Here is a 24,459-nt window from a genome sequence, read left to right on the forward strand (position 1 = left end):
TGAGTATACCACCAGAACATTGGAAACATATTCGCGTCTTTGTAACACTGTTTTACTGTATGAAACAATTTTATCTTTAATGAAAAGGCTTAATAGATAGAACAGTTTTACACTCAATTCTCGACATCAATACAGTTTGTGCGTACACCTTTTATTTTCAGAGTATTACCAGCGCAAAAGCGTTTATACTTAAAAGTCTATGTTCTCATATTTAGTACTAACTTCCATATTCTTGTCAAAATGTTAACATGTAAAAGTATAAAGAGCAGTGGAAGCGAGGCCTCACTTTAAAGCATTGCATTTTAACCCGCGAGGTTTCGGGTCGATTCGCGGACATTCAGAGTTTATATACAGGTCATCACCGGAGTTCGCGGCCAGTAAAATAATCGTTATATAGTAAAGACGCTATCCGTGAACTAGGTGACCTGGAATTTTCTTTAGACCAGAAATATGTTAAATGAAGATATTCAGCAATATAATTATGGTATGTCAATAATAGATTTTTAATGTGTTTTCAACAATACAATGATAAATATTATTTTTGATAAATTTAACAATAATTATTCCACCATATTACCTAATGTACTAAAGTGATATTATGAGCATGTAACAGTTTATAGTTGTCTATCGCAACCGTTGATTATTTTTGATGTTTCTACTTCATATACACTTATATTAATTAATGCAGCATCAACATACTAAAACAATATACCAGAAAGAGAAAAATAATGCATTTGAATATCAACCGTACTTTCGTTTGACAACTGATCATGCGTTTACGAGTTGAACCTAAATTTAGTTTTAGTGCAGATTTGTTCATACGACACAAAGACACAATATTGTTTTACGGATCATTTCGGCTTACAGGACTGGGTGGGTCACGTAAGAATATCGAATATAAAATATATCTTTATAAACAACTGGTAGCAAGGTGAGTTGCAGATAATTGATCAGTAACCACATTTTAACTAACTATTTTGACCTGTTAATTCTTTTCAGCTCAATTCAACTGTGCAAAATGCCCATAATATCACTTTATAAGCATGAGCACGATGATTCTCGATACTGTTAATAATCGAATCAAATAGCAATGCCCGACAAACCACTAAAACAGGTTTGTTCGAAGAACGCGCCTATAAATACGGATACTTCTCGTGTGGCCGGTTGACTCATATGTTTAAATTTCACTTCCATTCTTCTTTTGGTTTTCTGTTTTGTATCTATAGGTTTATGACCATCAAAATGCTATAATGTAAAATAAGCCGCGAAAACTCCCCGTAACATCCCGTACTGCGTGTGATGCAGCTAAGAACTGCACAGAAAAAGACATTCGCTATCCTTGATCTCATTCATTAAACTATTTACGCCGTATATCTTTTTAAAAGATATTTCTTGTTTAAAATATGAATTAGTCTAAGTAATCTTTGGAGGAATATATTTTGATGTTTTGTGTAATGTTTACAGAATATTAACACAGGATATGAGATTTATTAATTTAAATTGTTTTATGCTGTTTAACATGTGTTATTGATTGTTATAACATGTATATAAACGTGTGTGAATCCTAAGCATACATACAAGCAATACATCAATCTATCCTGCTGCTCCAGTGGCTGCTGAGTCAGGACAAGGTTGCTGAGGATGTGGTGGACAAGGATGACCGGAATACACAGAAGGTAACATAGACCCTTTGTCAGACCTTTTCCTTGCCATTTTGGGGGAAAATGCAAATAGTGTGGAATTTGGATTTTTTGCGCACGAAAAATCCATTGATTTGGAAAAAATATTTTATATAACTCTTTCTTATACTTCAAATTATAATAATAAAATGATATAATGATAGTACTATATTGTTTACATCTAATTTAAATATAATTGAGATATAGTAATCATGAGGAACTTATCTTAAAAAAAAACACGCTTGGGTATGGTTCTATTTAACAGACCCATAAATATGCCAGAAAAAGGCCTGCTTGTGTATTTCCTATGTATTAAAAATGCAAAAAAGATGAGGTGGAAAAGAACAGTATGAATTTACATAACATACAATATTCTCTATAATTGTTTTTTTTATATTTTAAAATCATTTATATTCGTGGATTTCATTGAGTTAAATTGTCTGGGACTTTTGCCGATTTTCCGGGACATGTATAGAAAGTAGCGATATTTATAGACATATGCATTTTTGGTACGTTTTTTTTGTGTTTCGCATCGTTAATTGCAAAAGTTCGAAAGCCTATTCGAAATACACTTGATCTATTAACGTCAAATTAAACATTACTACTTCAGTTACTAAATACACGCTACGTGTTTTCAGTGTAAGCGTTCTAAACATAGATGGTGACGTCACTGCGGTATTGTTATTAAGACCGGTGTGTAACGCGTAGTTGTTGATACGCCTTTATTCATTTATAACATTTATATAATAAAAAATACAACAATACAGTACGGTTAGATCCTCAACTCAAATCAATTCACAATACATACAACCAATCACAATAAAACAAATACAACTTCTTTGTCGGTTAAACGTACGAACATAAACTGCTTTTAATTTTTTACTCAGCAAGGTTGGACTTCAGATGTGTGAACAACTATCCTTTGCCCTTACGCAGCGGGAAATAATGACGTAGTAGATTAAAGTCAATTAACAACCACATTAAACAATGCCGCCTTTTCGGTTTGACCGCGAACGTGAGACAATCGATATGATAATAGGACCCCTGTTAATTAATCGATTTTGACACAAAGCGTTGTCTGCCTATTCGGGTAGGCATTGTCATGGAGACGCTGCAGAAATACACTGATTCGGGGTGCAGTTAAGTCTAAGATAAGGTACATGTATTTATGGATTTTGTAAATTCCGGGACATTTGACAGATTTTCAGGACAGCGGGACAAATTCTTCATTTCCGGGACTGTCCCGGACAATCCGGGACGTAAGGCATGTATGCTCAGTTTGGAAAAATAAATGAGGAATTTGTGTCAGTTAAATTCCCATGTGTTTGTGTTAAATTTGTGGATCGGTCAACCCTTAAAATCAACAAAGCATAATGTCCCACAAATATTACTGATTTGACAGTGTACCTGTGTATTAAGAATACTAAAAATGAAGTGGATAAGAATTGCATGATATCATAGAAGGTAAAATGGCGTCTATTCTTGTGTATATCACTGTTAATAGCACTAATTTACTTCTTAGTACTTGTTTTACTTGAGTATCAATAACTCAAACCCATCTTCAGCCTAAAGCTTTCCAAACCTCTGACGGTAACACAAAACCTGAAGAATTTCCGTCATCCCCATGCAGGCCTTTGGATGTTTCGCGCAAAAAATCTCAATCCTGAAATAGCATTTTTTCCCAAAATGTTCTGGGAAAGGCCTGCCATGTTGCCTTGAGGTTTTACACAGTTGTGCGATGGTTAATATGATTGGAATCTATTACTTTGAATGCCTTGGTTTTATAGAGCCTGTTTGCCAGGGGGTGTTAAGTTCTTGGTGTATATACAGTATTGTTTTTTGTCAAATTTGGGGTCCAAACTCCACCCCATTCGCAATCCTAAAACTATATTTTTTCCTCAAATGACTGCCTAAAATTTTCAATTGAATGTAAAAGTGAAATTATGGGCATTTTTCACTGTTGAATTGAGCTGAAAAGAATTAACAGTTCAAAAGAGTTAGTTAAAATTTTGGTAACTGACCAATTATCTGCAACTAATCTTGCTACTAGATGTTTATAAAAAATATATATTATATTCGATATTTTACATGACTGTCCCAGTCATCTAAGGTGAGCGGAACTGTATTTTTATAAGGATCGGAGTTAGTGTTCGTGAGTCATATAAATAGATATATTGTTGCAGGAAAACGAATCATTTCTGTCGTCAGTTGTCAAACAAAAATACGGTTGTTAATAAAATGCATTATTTTTATCTTTCTGGGATATTGTTTTAGTATTTTGATGCTGCATTAACAAATCTAAGTGTATATGAAGTGAAACACCAAAAATAAACAACGGTTGCGATAGACACCTATAAACATAGCATATACTGTTAGATGTGTATAATGCCACTCAAAGAAAAAGAAATTTATCACAATATCAAGTTTGTCTCCCTATCCAGCTCTCTAACTTGAGCCTTAGTTAATATAATATTGAACACCCTTATTCTCAAGTGTATAGTATTTCTAAGCAAAAAACCAGCAACACCAATGTCCCAATTTTTGGGAAAAAAAATCAATTTTTCCCAATTGGAAGGGCCCCGCCCTTTTTCCTAAAACAGTAAAAAAGAGCTTTACAGTCAGTTTTTTGTATGCATGCAACTGCAACAATGTAAGGTCAAATGATTTCCTACCTAGAAAATTAAGGTCATAAACTAAATAAGAGATTTATCTCTTGTCACTAATTGCTACCAAGTTTCACTCTGCAACAATTTTTAATCCAATTTTTACCAAAATTTGCTTTTGAGTTAGAGTGAACAATCACTGTTTTAACAACAACTCAAGTGTTTTTTACATTTCGTTAGCCTTTGAGCCCTATCACTGTCCCTTGTACTCGTCAGGTGCTTGACCAAATACAAGAGGCCGTCCCATCAATCAGTCGTTGAAGTCAGTTGAGATGGACCAGAACAAGGCAGAAACTCAGCAACATTTTACGCGCTGTAAGAAACCCAGCAGTATTCTACTCACCTTCAGTCTGCTTCCAGTCTGTTATTGAGTGTTTTTCAAAAAACATATGTGTCTCGCTTTGAAAAGCAGGATGGAATGTATTTGTATCAAGTGTTTTCCCACATAAGCCTGTGCAAAGGAAGTCTCTTCTAAAATAAAATTCAGTCTAGGTGGAAAGTGTTGTCCCTGATTAGCCTGTGTTGCTGTACAGGCTTATCTAGGACGACACAAAATGCAACATTTATACAGACCTGTTATATAAGAATGAGGTTCAAAGTAAGTCCGCCTGCAGTCTGTAACATAGTTTTACAATGTGATACAAGGTGAGCATCGATCTGGGAAAATGGAGCTTAATGCATTTAAAGTGCCATCCTCATTAGCCTGTGCAGTGTGATAACAGACTAATCAGGGACGATACTTTCCACTTTCGAGGAATGTATGTTTCAAAGGAAATTTATTGTAAACAAAAGTCAAGCCTAAGGGTAAAGTATCGTCTCAGGTGTGCCAATGAGGACTGCACAGGCTAGTGTGGGATGACGCAATATGCACATGCATTAAAAACAATTTTCCCAGAACATTTCTTAAGTTAAGTCTGCTTCCAGTCTATTGTAAAGTGCTATTTAAAACTCCGATGAGAAAAAATATGGTATTAAAAACAAGATGATTAAAAAGTGGTTAATGAGATAATGACATGCATCTACATGCAAATTAAAAATAATTGTTAAGCTATACTAAGTTTAGAAATGTATGATATAATTAACAGATATAAAATTTCATGTAAAATCTCAATATATTTATACATTGCCGTTTAAAGGTATTCAATGTATTTTAATTAGATATTGAAATGTTTATTTATTTAAATGAATAAAGAAAGAACAAAATGAAATAATACAGTCAAAAATGTATGAAGAGAACCTAATTCATGTGTTGGAACTTGTTCACAGATTATCATAATTACAATTTTCAAAAAATTATAATATTTTCAGTAGGTTATTTTTACAAAGTATTAAAACGAAAGTATACACTTAGAAAAATAATGAAATTATTGGTCATATATCAAAATATAAAAAAATATAAAAATTAAGCATTTCAAACACTTTTCTTACCAATGTGACATATGTTAAATCATTATTTTTGGGACATTAATTAATATTGAATTTGTGGGTTTACTGATCCATGAATTTTATTCAAACACAGGAAAATGACCCTCGAAAATTCCATATTTTATCCAGAATCAGACATCCACAAATGTACATGTCCACGAAAAAGTAATTGAAGAAAAATTATGCCAACGAATATAAATGATTTTACAGTATCTGGGATGCAGAATTCCATTGAATTGGCGATTAAAGCCTTGCTCTTAGCAGATATTTGATTGCCATTGGGCGACCCAATTTGTTGTATCAGTCAGCGCCTTTTTTTAAATAGTTTCCTGTCTGGAATGGACATGATTCAGAGCTATGTTTCATTTTACGGAATGGCAGTTTTTCACACAAGTACATTTAAAATGCATTTCCGTATATGCCAGTTTACATTAAACATTTAATCAACAACGCATGTAAAATAATATTTTGATGGGTTTGTGAAAGTAAGTATCGTGCTATTAAAAAGATCCATTATAATTTCCATTTGAAAGATTTCACACTGCAAATTTGTTTAATGTCAGGTATTATCAAACTAATTAGTCCTAATGGACGCGGTACAGGTACTTTCCCTTATTGGGAAAAAATCCATGGTGTATTTCGTACATACTAGTTCAAAAGACTGACTGGGACAAAATGTTTCAGATTGGTTTTCTCAACATTACAGCAACTGCTCAGCACAGAAGACTACTTTTGTTTTATGTTGATTTACTTTTGAATTTGTGTCTATTTTAAATTTTTAAGCAGATTTTAACAGTCAAAGATCTGTAAAGGTATGTTAAAAAAGTTGTGTGTGTTGTTAAAACTTCAGGAAGACATTAATTTTAAATTGTTGCCTGCCATTTACTGAATCATATGTTGACAGTAAAACATCTGTGAAGACATTTCAAAAGTAAAGTGATTGATAGAATGAGTACCATTAAAAATTATTAAATTGTTAACAAATTGATTTTTTTTATTTATTGTTATGTAGGAAAGAAATGGCTTAAAAGATAAATGAGCTGCACTTTTGGAAAATGGGGATTAATTCATGTGCTTAAATTGTTATCCCAGATTAGCACATTGCAGTACGCACAAACTAATCAGTGACAACACTTTCCTCTTTAAAGGTATTTTGTTATTGAAAGGAAGTTTCTTTTTTATAAAAATTCAGTAAAGTCAGTGTCCTACCTGATAAGCTTATGTGGACTTGACATGCTTATCTGAGATGACAATTATGAATATTAATGAGCTGCATATTGGTTTATGAAATTACATCTCTGCAAGTTGAGAAAAAAAATCGTTATTATGAATTTTAATGTTAATATAACTGAATATTGACCAAAACTTGTAATGATTTAATACAAAATGGTTTGATTGAATTAAATTTCATGTTTTTTTTTACAAGGAACCAATGAAATGCCTGATTAAAAATTAATGAGAATGAAATGTTTCTGTTGAAAACCTTCACATCCAATCAAGAGGCTTAGTTTGTTATAGATTGTTGTATAAACACTTTCGTAACTGTTTCACATCACCCATGGTGCTGTTGTTTTCAGGTGAGCATGAGCAATGTTATCGAGTTGACGTGGCAACGGCACCAGTCGGACCCCCAGGAGCCTCAGTACAGGAAAACCCTTCCCCTCTCCTGATCCCTAGCTCCTCCCCTTTGACCTCCTGCTTCAAAGCTTCATTGAACAATACCGGTCTGCTGGAATATCTGAGCATGTTGAGTTTTCTCAAGCTGTTCTCAACAACTGCAATGTCCGTGTTGATTGATCCACACTCGTGCCTGAGTAGTTAGTTAAGCTCCAGTGCCGGAGGTGGGTCAAGTATTTCAGACACGCGGAGTTATAGCAGTAGTTATGGTAATACCAACAGTCACTGATTGTGGACTTCACAACGAATAGTATGAAGAATTAAAAGTTGGATAACTTGTTCCATGCTTTGTTGGACTAACAGAGCAACATCGAATAATGGTAGAAAATCTAGAAACAGTTAAAAAGTTATAGATTGAAGCATAAGCTTTCCACGGGGTCTACTTCTGATTTCAATAGTAGTAGCATTATGGACCATCCTGAATTTTCCACTTATGCATCCAAAATGTTCAAAGTGAACGTGCTTTTTACGCAATTGCTGACAAAAAAAACTTTGTTATGAACACTCATAGCACGATGAATACATCAGGTGTGGTTCAGGCGCAAATTCTTCCCAACAACATTAACACGGTGCCTAAGGTGTACCCATCATGGTTTGTTACGAGCACTTCACACTCCAAGACAAAACAGCCACGCATTGAACAGACACTTGATAAAGCGTTGAAAAATGACAGAAGTTTTGTTGTGTGGTCCAGTATGCCTTTTGACTCCAACCCAACATTAGGTAGAACTCAAACTCAGCCCTTAGCAATCACAGCGAGGCCAGCATGGCATCTCACCTTCTTGACCCTCAGGTGAGACCTTACAGGTTTATTTATTTTAAAAATTGGGGCTGATAATTAAGTCTTATTCATAATCTCAAAATGTCTATATTTTAACATAATTTTACAGGCTTAAATTCCCAATTGACGGTTTGCCATAAAAAGGACACTTTTCACAGAGCTAGCCCCTAGTTCTAGCACATGTCTAAGTCGTTATGAGAATTACTGGCTTAATATACTTATTTCACTAAGTTTTATTACTATTTTGAAGTTATATATGTTATAAAAAAAATTTATGTTGTTTATTTCACAAAAACTGTAAAACCATTTATTTTCGTCAGCTCAAAATTGTGTGTTGAAGAAAAATGACAATTGCATCAGCACTTTAATTTATTAATTTATGATAAAAAAAAATTAAACAAAATTGTGTCAGTCAATACCTGATTTTTTTTTAGTACATATCCGCGATACATTGTGGTGGGAAAAATGGAAAAACCCGTGAGATTAACTTGCAGGAGGTAGACCATGTTTAGCACATGTAAATTAACAAGTCTTTTATTATCAGGTGAATGAGTTTTTTTTGTTATAGGTCCCTGTAGTAACTGGCCCTTATTACTGTATGCCCATAACAAGTTCATTGTAATGAATTAAGCTGATTGGTGGGACTGAATAACTGTTTAAATACCATTTTTCTAAAATAAATATATATCATATAATCAAATATAATACATCATTTTTATACCCCCATTACCATTAGTAATGGGGGCATATAGGAATCACTTTGTCGGTCGGTCTGTCCCGAAATTTCATCCGATCTTCAACAAACTTGGTCACAAGTTGTATCGTGATGATGTATATGTCAAGTTTGAATATGGGTCATGCCGGGTCAAACACTAGATCACGGGGTCACTAAGTGTGTTTTAAACCAAAAGTTTGTCCAGACAATAACTATGTCATTTATGATTAGATTAAAAATAACTTGGTACATTTTTTCACCATCATGGGACGGTGTGTTTTGTGAAAAAAGTATGTCGATATCTCCAAGGTCAAGGTCACACTTGGAGTTCAAAGGTCAAATGCTTGTCTGGGCCATAACTTTATCATTTATTGTGAGATTTTAAAATCACTGGCAAATTCACCATCTTTGGAAAGTTTGTCGCGCGAAAGAATTACTTCGATATCTCCAAGGTCAAGATCGCACTTTGAGTTCAAAGATCAAAAATGGCCATAAATGATCTTGTCCGGGCAATAACTTGTGTCGTTCATTGTGAGATTGTAAAATCATTTGGCACATTTGTTCACCATCATTGGACGGTGTGTCGCGTGAAAGAATTTTACGTTGATATCTCCAAGGTCAAGGTCAAACTTTAAGTTCAAAGGTCAAAAATGGCCATAAATGAGCTTGTCCAGTCCATAACTATGTTTTACATTTTGAGATTTTAAAATCATTTGACACATTTGTCCACCATCATTGACCAGTGTGTCGCGCGAAAGTATTATGTCGATTTCTCCAAGGTCAAGGTAACAATTGAGTTCAAAGGTCAAAAATGGCCATAAATCAGCTTGTCCGGGCCATAACTATGTCATTCATTGTGAGATTTTAAAATCATTTGACACATTTGTTCACCATCATTGGACGGTGTGTTGAGCAAAAGAATTACATCGATATCTCCAAGGTCAACGTCACACTGTGAGTTCAAAGGTCAAAAATGGCCATAAATGATCTTGTCCTGGCCTTACTATGTCATTCATTGTGAGATTTTAAAATTTCTTGGTACATTTGTTCGCAATCATTGGATAATGTGTCATGCAAAAGAATTATGTCAATATCTCCAAGGTCAAGGTCACACTTGGAGTTCTAAAGTGAAAAATGGCCATAAATGAGCTTGTCCGGGCCATAACTATGTATTTCATTGTGAGATTTTAAATGACTCATTACATTAATTCTGTTCACAGTCATTGGACAGCCTGTCATGCAAACGAATTCAAGAATTCAAGAGTTCAAAGGTCAAAATGGCCATAAATAATAATGGCATAATAATTCTTAAAAATCGCCATAAATTAGATTCTCTTGTTTTGTGAAGACAGCATGCAACATAGTCTGTGGCAATGCGGCATGTGGTGGTATAGTCTGTGACAAAGCTCTAGTTTTAATTCTAGCAATTTATGACAGACAGTTTAACTACATGTATATCAGACAATAATGTCAATGAATTAAACACATTTGAATTGATACACAAACATTAGATAATAGGAAATGTAGGTAAACGCAAACAATCAAACACACATTAATACGTGTTTTATGTCTTTGTTATTAAAATTCAGAATGTATATCAGTCAGTTGTTGATCATAAAGCGTTATTGTATTTGATCCAGATCCGCCGTTTGCCTGCAACACTTGAAAACACACAACGTATAATACAGTTGTAAACAATTAGCGCTAATCATTACTATTGTACCTTAGTGAAGTCAATGCTTTTGATACAGCTTTTGGATTGTAATTGGATTTGATTATTATTTAAATCAAAGCCAATATGTTTGCAAGAAACAATGGGGCTTATTGCTTTTATATGCTAATGCACACAATTTCAACACTAGAAGTGAAACTTTAAATATAAGGTGTGTCCTACAAAAAGATGCCATATTATGTAGATACACTGTATAACTACATGTTGTATCTATTCAATATCACTTACATTGCATAGTTTTAGCCAGAATAGGCAATAATAATTATTAAAATTATAAAAGTCCCCTGTAGCAAGATGTGGCAGGGCTTTAGATAATTTTTTGGGTAATTGGGTTTTTCACCCCCTGTTTTGACAACAATAGGGTTTTTGTAAATTCAATAGAGTTTCAGCAAAATGTTTTACCCCCTACTTTTGAGCTTAATTGTGTTTTTCACCCCCGTTTTTTTAACTCAATTGAGTGATTTAGGGAATGACATATATTATATAATAAATGTCTACGTTTTAAGTTACTTTTCATGTTTGTGCATAATGTACATTTCATAACTCCATTTTCCATATCCATCACCAGCAACGGGTGTTTGTTTCGCCACTCTATTAAAGTTTTTTCACTTACACTCCCCATAAACGTGTTTTTTGGGTTTAACAACTTCGTTCAAAATCTCCGATAATAACGGGCGAACTAAATTCTCTGGAAAAATGATCACATCTTGCAACAGATCGTTCAGCAAAGCTGCACAAAAGTTTTCGGTTTCCCCAATATTCTGGCTAAATACCTGTCGAAAGTGTTTGTTTGTGTGAGGATTCACTTTCTACGGCCACGAGTGGCCATTTTCATATTTTAAGAAAATGAAAATAGAAATCGGATGGGTGTACGAATAATTACAGTAAAGATTGATAACCGCTGGAAAGACTGCCTTCTTTTCTTCATAGGATGGCATACATGTATAAACTATTCGGTACATTTTTGTACGGGAAATAACCAGTCTAAAAAAAGACGTCCCGTGTTTGTAAGGATTGCATTTTGTGACGCAAGGTTTTCTTATGGGAAATACGTAATTAACTTTATATTTGCGTTTTTTGTACGCTTGATATTGAATTTAATTACGTTTTTGGTTATTTTAATTAAGTAATAACGCACATACGCTTGTAATCTATAGCCCTGATGTGGTATACTGAATTCACCACAGACGTCAATCTGTATTTCTGTATCTGTGTCTAATCCATAGCCAAACATGTGTGATCAAGTACTCATAAACTTACAGTATTCAACTCACATCTGTTTGTTTCTTAAGATATGCTATACAATTGTAAAGTCTCATATTTAAAGTTGAAAAAAGTCTCACATTTAACGTTGTATACATGTAGTCTCACATTTAAAGTTGTAAAGTTTCACCTTTAAAGGTGTACATTGTTACATTTTAATTTGTATAGTCACACATTTAAAGTTGTATAGTCTCAAATGTAAAGTTGTATATGTTCACTTTTAAAGGTGTACATTAACATGTTTTAAGTTTTGTAGTGCCACATTTAAAGTTGTATTGCTCAGTCTCTTATTAAAGGGGCCATCCAACAGATTTTGGCATTATTGAATGAAGCATGTCATTAAAAGCTGTATGTTGATAAATTTAAACATTTGACCTAAAAATCTCCTGTAAAAAAACACAAGAATACAACTTTAAAAGAAGGAAAAAAATAACCCTCAACAGGGCTTGAACCACTAACCCCTGGAGTCCTGGAGTTTAAAGTCTCCCGCCTAGACCACTAGACCATCCATGCTCATGCTTAGATCAGATGTATTTTTTACCTATATAAGCAATCCTCATAGTTTCCCAAAATATAACTACAACAACAGAACTTTCCAAATTATTCAATCGTTTTGCGTCAAACAACGCTTTTTAATTCGTCTTTTCAAATCGTCAAAAGATGCATATAATGGATATTTAAAAGCATGGTAAATTGTCAGTATTACTTTTTCCTCAAAAATATCATAAAAAAACAAAAATTTGCGAATCTGAAACAACTTGTTTTGTCAATGTACCAATCTGTTGGACGGCCCCTTTAAAAGTTATGCAGTCTCACGTTTGAAGTTGTTTAATCTCACATGTTATGTTTTCCTTTTCAGCAAATATTATTAGCCAACAATACAAACATCGTTAAAGTAAATGTCCATGGAAATCGGCGGCAACCCGTTCTTTAACAAATACTATAACTCGCTCAAGAAATTAAGTATGAAGACGTATTTCAGCAGCCTAGCACACCACATCTTCTCCAATGTTGGCTACATCAACACTTCGAACAGCAGAGCCTTGGTGAGTCCATGTTTACTGTTTTGACTTTTGTTACCCCACCTGATTGCTCAGGTGAGCTTTTGTGACCGGTCTTTGTCCATCGTATGTCCGTCCATCCGTCTGTTAACATTTGCTCGTAAACACTCTAGAGGCCACATTTCTTGTCCCATCTTCATGAAACTTGGTCAGAAGCTTTGTCCCAATGAAATCTCGACCGAGTTTGAAACTGGGTTGTGCCGGGTCAAAAACTAGGTCACTAGGTCAAAAATAAGAAAATCCTTGTTAACTCTTTTGAAGTCACATTTCATGCCCAATCTAAATGTAACTTTGTCAAAATATTTGTCTTAATGATATCTTGGATGAGTTCAAAAGTGGTTCCGATCCGTTGAAAAACATGGCCGCCAGTGGGCGGGGCAGTTTTCCTTCTTTGGCTATAGAGAAACCTTGTAAACACTCTAGAAGTCAAAATTTTTGCCCATTCATCATGAAAGTTGGTCAAAACATTGGTTCAATTGATGTCGCGGCTTACTATGGCACGCAGTGAAGCGTGAACAACAGTCGATAAGTGATAGTGTTGTTTACACACGGCTGGGGTTGTTTTTAACACTTAAGAAATAACCAATTCAAGTGTCATTGCAAAGGTAATATTGGCAGTTTACTGGTATATAAATCGTTAAATTTCGGTACTAGTCATGAATTTCTTTGTCGTGATAAAAAGCTCGCGAAAATTGGCGTGGGTGTATTTATTTGTAAATAATAATTTCGTATCGGGTACAACATTGAGATAATTTAATTTCCATTGAAAGTTTCGTTGTAAATTTCAACTAAAGTACCGCGGTATCTCGCGAATTATGTGACGTTGACATTTCCTCTTAATAAACTGAAATTCAAACAGGCTGTATCGTTACTGTTACGCTGTTTCAGTTTCTTAATTAGGACTACTTATAAGGGTAAATTCGAATCTATGAACAATTGTATTTTATACGTTTTTTTATGGCAAGAATTCTTCTTTTTAGCTGATTCGCGAGCAATATTTTACATGAAAATAAAAAATATAATTTACATTTTGGTTTTCATGATAATTACAGATACCGGTACGTATGTAGTTATGAAAATGTTGATTGTAGAATTGGTTTGCAATTACATGTATTACTATTCAAATATGTAGCAGCGCCGTACATAAAATTAAAACATTGGGAAATTTAACAAATTAACCGCAATAAAATAAAGTTAGACATTTCTAGAGTTATATCGCGCGCCGGATATATCGCGCTCGTGATCTTTGGACCCCACCAACCGCGATATATCGGCGTTGCAGTGTAGTCTTGTTAGATATGTATCTATTCAATCCAATTCCTTGGTTGTATAGAGCCTGTTTGCGAGGAGGTGTTTAGTTCTTGGTGGGTTTACAGTGTTGTTGTTTTTTGTCAAATTTTGGGTCCAAAATTGACCCCATTCCCACCCAAAACTATGTATTTTTCTCAAAACGATATCCTTAAATTTCCAATTGAAGATAAAGTAAAAGAAATAAATCACAATTTCAAGTTCATCATCCTATACAGCTCTATAACTTGAACCTTAGTAAATATAATATTTAAAACACGTGTTCTCCATTGTATAATATTGGTTAGCAAAGAAGTCCACTAAGGCAAATCAGGGACAACACTTTCCGCTTTTATTGAATATATTGTATAAGAAATATATCTTGTAAACGAAAATTCAGTCTAGGCGAAAAGTGTTGTTCCTGATTAGCCTGTGCTGCTGTACATGATAATCTAGGAATACTCTTAGGGCAACATGTATTAAGCCCTGTTATCTCATAATGAGGCTCAAAGTAAGTCTGCCTACAATCTGTTACAGTAAGCCCTGTTATCTCATAGTGAGGCCCAAAGTAAGTCTGCCTACAATCTGTTACAGTAAGCCCTGTTATCTCATAATGAGGCTTAAAGTAAGTCTGCCTACAATCTGTTACAGTAAGCCCTATTATCTCATTATGAGGCTCAAAGTTAGTCTGCCTACAATCTGTTACAGTAAGCCCTGTTATCTCATAATAAGCCTCAAAGTTAGTCTGCCTACAATCTGTTACACTAAGTCCTGTTATCTCATAATGAGGCTCAAAGTAAGTCTGCCTACAATCTGTTACAGTAAGCCCTGTTATCTCATAGTGAGGCTCAAAGTAAGTCTGCCTACAATCTGTTACAGTAAGCCGTGTTATCTCATAGTGAGGCCCAAAGTAAGTCCGCCTACAATCTGTTACAGTAAGCCCTGTTATCTCATAATGAGGCTTAAAGTAAGTCTGCCTACAATCTGTTACAGTAAGCCCTGTTATCTCATAATGAGGCTCAAAGTTAGTCTGCCTACAATCTGTTACATGGTTTTATAAGGCGATACAAGGTTCTGGGAAAACAGGGCTTAATTCATGTTATGTGCCATCCAAAGATTAGCGTTTGCATTGCATACATTGGCTTATCAGGGACAGCACATTCCGCTGTTGAGGGACTTTTTGTTAAAAGGAAATTTCTTCTCAACCAAAATCAAGTCTTGGCAAAAAGTGTTGTGTTTGGTTAGCCTGTCAGGACTGCACAGGCTAATGTTGCACCACATTATGCACATTAGTAAAGCCCATTTTTCCCAGAACAAGGCTAAAGTTAATTCCTCTTCCAGTTTGTCCAAAATTCTGATGAGAACAAATATGGTATAACAAACAGTGGTTATTAAGACAATGACGTGCATGTATATGCCAATGAAAAATAGTTGTTCAGCAATCTTATTTTATAATTTACAGAGCTACAATAGTTGTTAAGCCATTTAATTTTATAATTTACAGAGCTACAATAGTTGTTAAGCCATTTAATTTTATAATTTACAGAGCTACAATAGTTGTTAAGCAATCTTATTTTATAAATTACAGAGCTACAATAGTTGTTAAGCCATTTAATTTTATAATTTACAGAGCTACAAAAGTTGTTCAGTAATCTTATTTTATAATTTACTGAGCTACAATAGTTGCTAAGCAATCTTATTTTATAATTTACAGAGCTACAATAGTTGTTAAGCAATCTTATTTTATAATTTACAGAGCTAAGATTGCATGGTTCTCATGCTTTTTAAACCTTTTATCAAAGCCATGAAAGTAAATCCGTTTTCAAGCTAGGACACTTATTCTTGTTAGAGTGTGGACTCAAAATTTATGTTAATAAAGAGAGAAATTTATTTAAATAAAGACAGACAGAACAAATGCAATAATACAATAAAACATGTATGGAGGGAACCTATTTGGACTAAATGTTCAAAAATAAGCATAATATCAAATTTCTAAAAATTATAACATGTTCAGCAGTTAATATTTACATTGTATTACAACTAAGGATAGTTGTCGTTTTCGTGAATCAAGTAAATCTGATAAGATTTTGTTGGGGGGGGGGGGGGGGGGGGGGGGGTAGGCCATGTGTCCAGCAATACCGACACACAAAATAAACAAAATACGATCTATTCCAGACGTATCTAGTCTATTTTCAATTTTTAGTGTTCATAATTAAACATTTATAGTAATTCTTTAAGGTAAGAGTGTATGCTTAATAAACAAAATTAATAGATTAAATGACTGAATAAAGTTATTGTACATTTACAAACATAAACATTGTTTGTTTTCCATTGAATGCATGTTAAGTAAGCTGCAAGAATTACTGTCAACATATGTTGGTCTTATACTTGAGGATAGCTTCCTATTTGCAAATCATTTTGCTATCCTTTAGGAGCTTCCGGGGGCCTTCGGCCCTGCGGCTCCCAGCTTAAATATTTCCTTATTTTCCTTATTTTTTACTTTCACCCATGTATACAGCTTGTTACATGTTACATGTTTATTTACTTTTGATTTTTTGTCTTTTGTGAATTTTAATAGATTTTAACATTCAAAGATCTGTAAAGACATGGTAAAAATGTATGAATGTTTTTGCAACTTTAGGAAGACATTAATGTCAAATGTTTGCCTCCCATGTATTGAAACATATATTTACAGTAAAACATCTGTGAAAGCATTATTAAAGTAAAGTGATAAATAGAATGAGAACCGATAAAAAACATTTTATTTTATGCTCTCATTTTTTCGACGAAATGGCGTAATAAATCCAACGAAACTATCCAGTTTAATTCTTGTACAATATAAATAAGCGGTGACAAAAGCATAAAATAAAAATAAAATGTGTTGGATTCGATGGAATATCGGCTTTAATTCACTCGTTATCATAAAAAATACATATTTTCACTCGTGGCAGCGCCACTTGTGAAAATATTATTTTATATGATCACTCGTGAAATAAAATTGATATCCCATAGAATCCAACAAAAATATCCTCTATATATTTTGTACAAGTTGATGTTCCCTTTTTTGTTATGCAGGTAAGGAGCTGCTAAAAGATTAATAAGCTGTGTTGTGGGGAAATGTGGCTAAATGCATGTGCTTAAATTGTTGTCCCAGATTAGCCTGTGCAGTCTTTAAGGCTAATCAGGGATAACACTGACTCTTTCAAAGTATCTCTTTATGAAAATCAAGTCTAGTCGGAAAGTGTCCTCCCTGATTAGCATATGTGAAATTTGTGTGAGTTTTGAATATTTATGAGCCACATATTGGCTTATGAAATTAAATCTCTGCAAGTTTAGAAATTTTTTTTATGAATTTACAGGTTTATATAGCACTTGCCAACACTTTTAATGTTTAAATATATAATGGTCTGATTTGATTCATGTGTATGCTATTTTGGACATGGAACCTGCAAGGATATGCCAGATTAAAAATTCATAAGAATGAAGATTTGCTGTTTAAAAAATTCACATCCAATCAAAATGCATAGTTTTTTTATAAATTGAAATACAAACCTTTGTTTCAAGTTCATATCACCCATTGTGTTGTTTTCAGAAGAGCACCATCATCGATATTGATTTGGCGCGGCAACAGCACCAGTCCAGCCCGCATGAGCCTCAGTCAAGGACGAACCTTCCCCTCCACCTGACCCTAGAAGCCTCAGTCCACGACGACCCTTCCACTCGACCTGACCCTAGCGCCTCCACCTTGACCTACAGCCTCAAAAGGTCAGCTTTGTTGAACGATTCCATTCTTTTGCAGGAAATTCTGAGCACGTTGAGTTCTCGTGCACTGTTCTCAACAACTGCAATGTCCTTGTTGAGTGAACCACACTCGAGCCTGAGTTAGTTCAGCTTGAGTGCCGGGATAGGAACACGTGTTCCAGACACGAGGAGTTATAGCAAAAGTTATGTTAAAGCTAACAATCAGTTCTCGCTGTTGGACACCAGAAAGAATATCAAAACAATAAAAAGTTGGATAACCTGTACAAAGGCAGTAACAACTTCATTTTGAACACTCATGGTACATCCCTGGGCATGCCTCAGGCGTGAACTCTGACATCTGAAACGAGGTGCTAAAGGTTAACCCATCAGGGTTTGTTACTTTGCACTCCAAGCCCAATTGACCACACATTGAATTGGCAATAGACAAGGCGTAAAAAAATGACAGCAGTTTGGATGTGTCAACCAGTATGCCCTTTGACTCTCAACTCGGCCATAAGCAATATCAATTAGGCATGCATGTCATCTCAGCTTCTTGAGTAGCTGGTATGACCTTAAAGAGTTATTTATACTGTCAAAGTTGGGGCAACAATTCAGCCCAATTCCTAATCTTAAAAAGTCTATTCCAAATTTTTCCATAATTACTGTCTAAAGTTCACAATTGACGGTTGGCTAAAACAATTATTTGATTTTAATAGGTTGTAACATCTATTAGTAGAACGTTTATATTAAATTTACAATAGTAATACACTTTATATTGATAGCACTTATTCTTAATTTTTAGCTCGGCGTTTTCGGAGAAAACTATAGGTATTGTCATAGCCAGCTCGTCGTCTGCTCTAAAATCTAAGTGCGTCCACCTACAACTTTGAAACCTCATATGTAGATGCACCTTGATGAGGTCTACATGCCACACCCATTTTTGGGTCACTAGGTCAAAGGTTAAGGTCACTGTGACCTCTATAAAATAATAAATAATAATTTCTGACAAGCTTCATTTATTCAAAACTGCACCCTAGCCGAGCGTTTGCACTCGTTATGCGTAGCTCTTGTTAAGTAATTTATTAGCAAAAAGTTGTATTGTGTAACATTTAAAGTGGTATAGTCTCACATTTTGAAGTTATGTCTGTTTAAAAAAAAGATAATTATGGCAACTTGCTACAACATTTCAAGTGGGTTCACGTTATTCATTTAAACAATGCTATTATGAGTGCTACTTTGCACAAAAATCATTTCGCTATCCTAAATATCAATTATAGAAACAATGTTTTGCATTAAACAAACAGGTGTGTTAAGTAAGGTGTTACAGCATATTTACATGTATTCAAGACGTATTCGTTTGTTACTAAAAACACTCTATTTTTAGTTTACTTGCCATTTCCTTTTCAGATTACATTATTATCCAAGAAGAAGAACATTGTTAAAGTAAATGTTGAAAACAGTCCAAACCCCCTTCTCGCACAAATACTACAAGTCGCTCGAGACATTCAGCACGCCACCTATGAACATCTCACACAAAAACTACAACTCGCTCAAGAAATTCAGCACGCCACCTATGAACATCTCGCACAAAAACTACAAGTCGTTCAAGAAATTCAGCACGCCACCTATGAACATCTCCCACAAATACTACAAGTCGTTCAAGAAATTCAGCATGCCACGTATGAACATCTCACAAATACTACAAGTCGCTCAAGAAATTCAGCACGCCACCTAAGAACATCTCCCACAAATACTATAAGTCGTTCAAGAAATTCAGCACGCCACCTATGAACATCTCCAACAAATACTACAAGTTGCTCAAGAAATTCAGCACGCCACGCATGAACATCTCGCACAAATACTACAAGTTGTTTAAAAATTCAGCAGGCCACGTATGAACATCTCACACAAATACTACAAGTCCCTCAAGATTCAGCATGCCACATATGAACATCTCCCACAAATACTACAAGTCACTCAAGAAATTCAGCATGCCAGCTATGAACATATCGCACAAACACTAAAAGTCGCTCAAGAAATTCAGCATGCCACCTATGAACATCTTGCACAAATACTACAAGTCGCTCAAGAAATTTAGCATGCCACCTACGAACATCTCCCACAAATACTAAAAGTCGCTCAAGAAATTCAGCATGCCAGCTATGAACATATCGAACAAATACTACAAGTCGCTCAAGAAGTTCAGCAGGCCACGTATGAACATCTCCCAAAAATACTACAAGTCGCTCAAGAAATTCAGCACGCCACCTATGAACATCTCGCACAAATACTACAAGTCGCTCAAGAAGTTCAGCACGCCACCTATGAACATCTCCCACAAATACTACAAGTCGCTCAAAATTAGCACGCCACCTATGAACATCTCCCACAAATACTATAAGTCGCTCAAGAAATTCAGCACGCCACCTATGAACATCTCCAACAAATACTACAAGTCGCTCAAGAAATTCAGCATGCCAGGTATGAACATCTCCAACAAATACAATAAGTTCCTCAAGAAATACAGCACGCCACCTATGAACATCTCCCACAAATACTACAAGTCGTTCAAGAAATTCAGCACGCCACCTAAGAACATCTCACAAATACTACAAGTCACTCAAGAAATTCAGCACGCCACTTATGATCATCTCCCACAAATAATACAAGTTGTTCAAGAAATTCAGCACGCCACGTATGATCATCCCCTTGAAATACTACAAGTCTTCAACAAATTCAGCACATCACCTATGAACATCTCACAAATACTACAAGTCGCTCAAGAAAATCAGCACTCCAGGTATTAACATCTTGCACAAATACTACAAGTCGCTCAAGAAATTCAGCAGGCCACCTATGAACATCTCCCACAAATACTACAAGTCGCTCAAGAATCAGCATGCCACCTATAAACTTCTCCCACAAATACTACAAGTCGCTCAAGAAATTCAGCACGCCACCTATGAACATCTCCCAATACTACAAGTCGCTCAAGAAATTCAACATGCCACCTATGACCATCTCGCACAAATACTACATGTCTGTCAAGAAATTCTGCACGCCACCTATGAACATCTCGCACAAATACTACAAGTCGCTCAAGAAATTCAGCACGTCACCTATGAAAATCTCCCACAAATACCACAAGTCGTTCAAGAAATTCAGCACGCCATGTATGAACATCTCCCACAAATACTAGAAGTCGTTCAGGAAATTCAGCACGCCACCTATGAACATCTCACAAATACTACAAGTCACTCAAGAAATTCAGCACTCCACTTATGAACATCTCCCACAAATAATACAAGTTGTTCAAGAAATTCAGCACGCCACGTATGATCATCCCCTTGAAATACTACAAGTCTTCAACAAATTCAGCACGTCACCTATGAACATCTCACGAATACTACAAGTCGCTCAAGAAAATCAGCACTCCAGGTATTAACATCTTGCACAAATACTACAAGTCGCTCAAGCAACTCAGCGTGTCACCTATGAACATCTTGCATGGTGGCTTGGTGAGTCTGACTTCTGTCTTGTCAAGTCGCTCAAGATAAAATAATCGGGTCTAACAGACAGAGCAGGTGCTGAGTGACTCGTCTGTTAACTTGACTGACCTCGATACGTTGCTCTCGAATAATGAGAACCTGACGCACGAGGAACAGTGCTGTCCAACATTCCCAGTTTTTGGTTGGCGACTTCACTGTCGGGACTCACACAATCTCTGCCTATAGCCCTGCTGCAGCAGCAGCAGCAACAAGAACAGGTAGTATATTAGCTGCTCTCTGGAATAACAGTGCTAAAGTGTTGTCCCAGATAAGCGTGTTAAGTCTGCCCAGGCTTATTAGTGACCACGTGTTCTGAATATGCCTTTAAAACAAAAAATTCCATTAAAGTGGAAAGTGTCGTGGCTGTTTGTGCAGACACCACAGTCTAATCTGGAACGACTCTTTTTTTTAACTGGTCAAACTGAGTAAATAAATACTTATAAGTGTTGATTTGATATCAGTGTTAATCATAAAAGGTCAGGGCATATTTTCATACATTTTTGTGCCAAAATTCAGCCTCTAAACCAAAAGTTGTTTCTTTGTTTTCACTTGTATATTACAAATAATCCCCTTTCATAAATTAAACATGATACTTATTAAATGTTGTTTAAGATAAGTTAAACAATTATTGAAATGCAGTAAACATTCTATGAAATAATTATCTGCATTAATTTTAAATAAGAATATCTATAAACTACAATGTACCACCTGTCCAGGTTTTCAGTATACAGATATGCAACTGGAGTGATGATATGCCCTGAAGATATTTATTAATTATACCCCCTGTTAATTGGGGTATAAAGGAATCCCCTTGGACGGACGTCTATATGTCTGTCTTTCCATCTGTTTGTGGGCGTTCACTTAACAATTCAACGTTCAGCTTTCAAACTTTCAGGTATTGTTCCTTCTCATATGAGGTTGTGTATATACATTGTATCATTCTACACTAAAAATTACAAAACTGAGACATTCTATAACATCATGCTACATATTCTGACTTGCAGCATTGGGGGATATTCTACGTCACAATTGTTACAAATTCGTGTTTGACTAGACAGCAATTACACTTTTTTATAGATGATTAAGCATTTTCAGTTATATGTAAATTACAATTTATTTTAATAGGATTAGAAGATGTTGTTTTCTTTTAAGAATTTTGAAAAAGCTATATTTTGGGATTGTGTCATCCACATAACTTGTTATTTGAATGGTCATGAAAAAAATTATATGACCATTCTCTCTCTTATTCTGGTACGGCAGTTGTCATTTGCTGGCATCAGTATATGCGCTTAAATAAGCCAGGAACAGAATAGCTAACTGACCCCATTACTGTGACTGAAATGTATTTTTATGTGTAGGGGTCTATAAAAACTGATAACATTACTGGAATCTAATTTGTCTAGTTCTTACAGGACCCCATACAATCACAGTTTGGTACTCAGCAGAATTACAGGCTCTCTGGTGAGCTGGAGCTGGACGCCCAAGGACAATTCCTGAGTATAGGTGTCGAGCTCTTGGGCCAGGAATTCGGGGCAAAGCTCAACGAGTCCTACCCCCAGGGTACAGCCACTCTAACCTTGGGGCTCCACACTTCCCTGCTCAGGGGCAGAGATTATCTAATCTACAAGGTAGGTTGTAATGCAAAACGTTTCACAGTCATTCAAATAATTTTTGGTAGACTACGGATATATTGATGTTTCCACTATATGAGGTAAGGAGGGTATAACGATTTACCCTTATTCGTGATTGTGTCCATCCTTTCATCCGTTCTTTGATCCCATACTCTTGTGTGGCCGCCCTAACTAAAAACGTATTGTGCTAAAGGGATTCAATCTTTGCATTTATTTAACAATGCATGTGAACTTGTGAACGTTCATATTTTTCTTAGATTTTTCTGACATAGTTGGAGAGTTAACCCCTTTTTTTAAATCGTGTAGCGGTTAACTTAAACTTTTCGCTACTAGAGGCCTGAAACTTTCAATGAATTTTGGAAACTTTGGAATCCACAGTCCATCCGTTGGGGCCGTGTTTGTGTTCGTCTGTCAACGTTTTCGTTAAAGGACATATCCTCCTGAACCACAGAACATAATTTAATGAAACCTCCCAGGAATGTTCCCTGGGTGTTCGAATTATTCATCTTTTTATGCCCCCTTTCGAAGAAAAGGGGGTATATAGTTTTAGCACTGTCCGTCTGTCAGTCTGTCTGTCACACTTTTCCTGTCCGCTCTCTAATTTAAATAGTTTTCATCCGATCTTTACCAAACTTGGTCAGAAGTTGTATCTAGACAATATCTAGGCCAAGTTCGAATATGGGTCATGCAGGCTCAAAAACTATGTCACGGGGTCAAAAAAACAAATTCAAGATAGTAATAAGCTTTAAATGGACATAATTATATGACCTGCCAATTTATATATTTTTGTTAAATAAATCAAAGCGGCGCAAACACATCGTGGTAAAAGGTCAAGTTCATCCTTCAGGGTCTAAGGTCAAACAAACAAATCCAAGGGAAGTAATAAGTTTTAAAGGGAGATAATTATTCAATATTGAACATAGCAACTTGATATTTGGCATACATGTGTATCTCATGGAGCTGCACATTTTGAGTGGTGAATCTACAGTCATGGTAGTGGCTTTTAATTATATGCTACTAAAATAGAGATTTGTTAGAGACAATTATTTTAATGGGAAGTAATTTATATAATTATACATGTCAGATTATATATTTCCTTACCAACAATTTAAGTTCTTTTCACAGCCATTAACAGATGAGCCAGAGCCATAAAACTTGCCATGCTGTTCTCAATCATCTGGGGTTGCTTCACATTCAACACCCATAATCTTAGGTGTTAAGGTCAAGTTCATACATTGAGGTCAAAGGTCACAAAT

At 35.3% G+C, this 24,459-nt stretch overlaps 1 protein-coding gene and 1 long non-coding RNA gene across 3 annotated transcripts in view; both read left to right on the top strand.

The window, feature by feature from the left end:
- LOC127875031 (uncharacterized) overlaps positions 1-24,429 on the top strand; it is a 56,563-nt gene extending 32,134 nt beyond the window's left edge. Inside the window, exons 4-11 of one of the 2 annotated variants that reach the window (XM_052419832.1) lie at positions 1,611-1,676; positions 4,559-4,657; positions 7,345-8,237; positions 12,795-12,981; positions 17,876-18,048; positions 19,432-21,790; positions 22,289-22,467; positions 22,976-24,429. The gene's annotated coding sequence lies outside the window, so the exon portion shown is untranslated. The remainder of the gene's footprint in view (positions 1-1,610; positions 1,677-4,558; positions 4,658-7,344; positions 8,238-12,794; positions 12,982-17,875; positions 18,049-19,431; positions 21,791-22,288; positions 22,468-22,975) is intronic. The other variant, XM_052419821.1, reaches the window with a different exon arrangement.
- The window catches only part of LOC127875046 (uncharacterized), a 169,082-nt gene that overhangs the window by 134,831 nt on the left and 9,792 nt on the right, over positions 1-24,459 (top strand). The gene's annotated exons all lie outside the window — the stretch shown is intronic.

This window comes from Dreissena polymorpha, chromosome 1, assembly GCF_020536995.1.
Source record: "Dreissena polymorpha isolate Duluth1 chromosome 1, UMN_Dpol_1.0, whole genome shotgun sequence".
NCBI lineage: Eukaryota > Metazoa > Mollusca > Bivalvia > Myida > Dreissenidae > Dreissena > Dreissena polymorpha.